Source organism: Brassica oleracea, chromosome C7 (genome assembly GCF_000695525.1).
Source record: "Brassica oleracea var. oleracea cultivar TO1000 chromosome C7, BOL, whole genome shotgun sequence".
In the NCBI taxonomy this organism is placed as follows: Eukaryota; Viridiplantae; Streptophyta; class Magnoliopsida; order Brassicales; family Brassicaceae; genus Brassica; species Brassica oleracea.
This window is the reverse complement of record NC_027754.1, coordinates 2,686,568-2,687,142: the sequence shown is the minus strand read 5'-3', so window position 1 is coordinate 2,687,142 and position 575 is coordinate 2,686,568.

Here is a 575-nt window from a genome sequence, read left to right as displayed (position 1 = left end):
AATATATCTAAGAAAGGGACCAACTCATGCATACAATGCTCAATCTCTATTGCTCTACCCTTTTCCCAAACATACAAGTTACACAATCACTTCCCAATGTCAAACCCAACTCCCATCTCTCACCAATAGATCCCAAGAATACTTTGCACATAAAACTATTTTTCATTGAAATCTATAAAAGATTTTCTCAACTTCTAAACAAATCTTAGCTCTAAACAACTTTGCTAGCCCTCTTTTTTTTTTTTTTTTTCGGGGGCAAAGACTTTTCATAACTCGAGCTAGACGTTTATCGATTAATTCCAATAAGATTATCCATTTAAACACAAAGAGTCTATTCTTTTCCTTCGACTTTCTCATACTCCCAAATCAAACTTTACAACACTCACCCCCATCCTATGGCTAGAGAATAATGTGCCTAATCTAGCAAGAATGAAGATCAAGCATTGTCGTTCCTGATACTCTCAACATTATGTGCATGTAAGACTTTCCGAAGAAGGCCTCACTCATCAATCAAGGAAGGCTTAAAATGAGGAAGGGATTTTGGGGAGAGGTCTACCACTAGAGGTTGTCAAAAA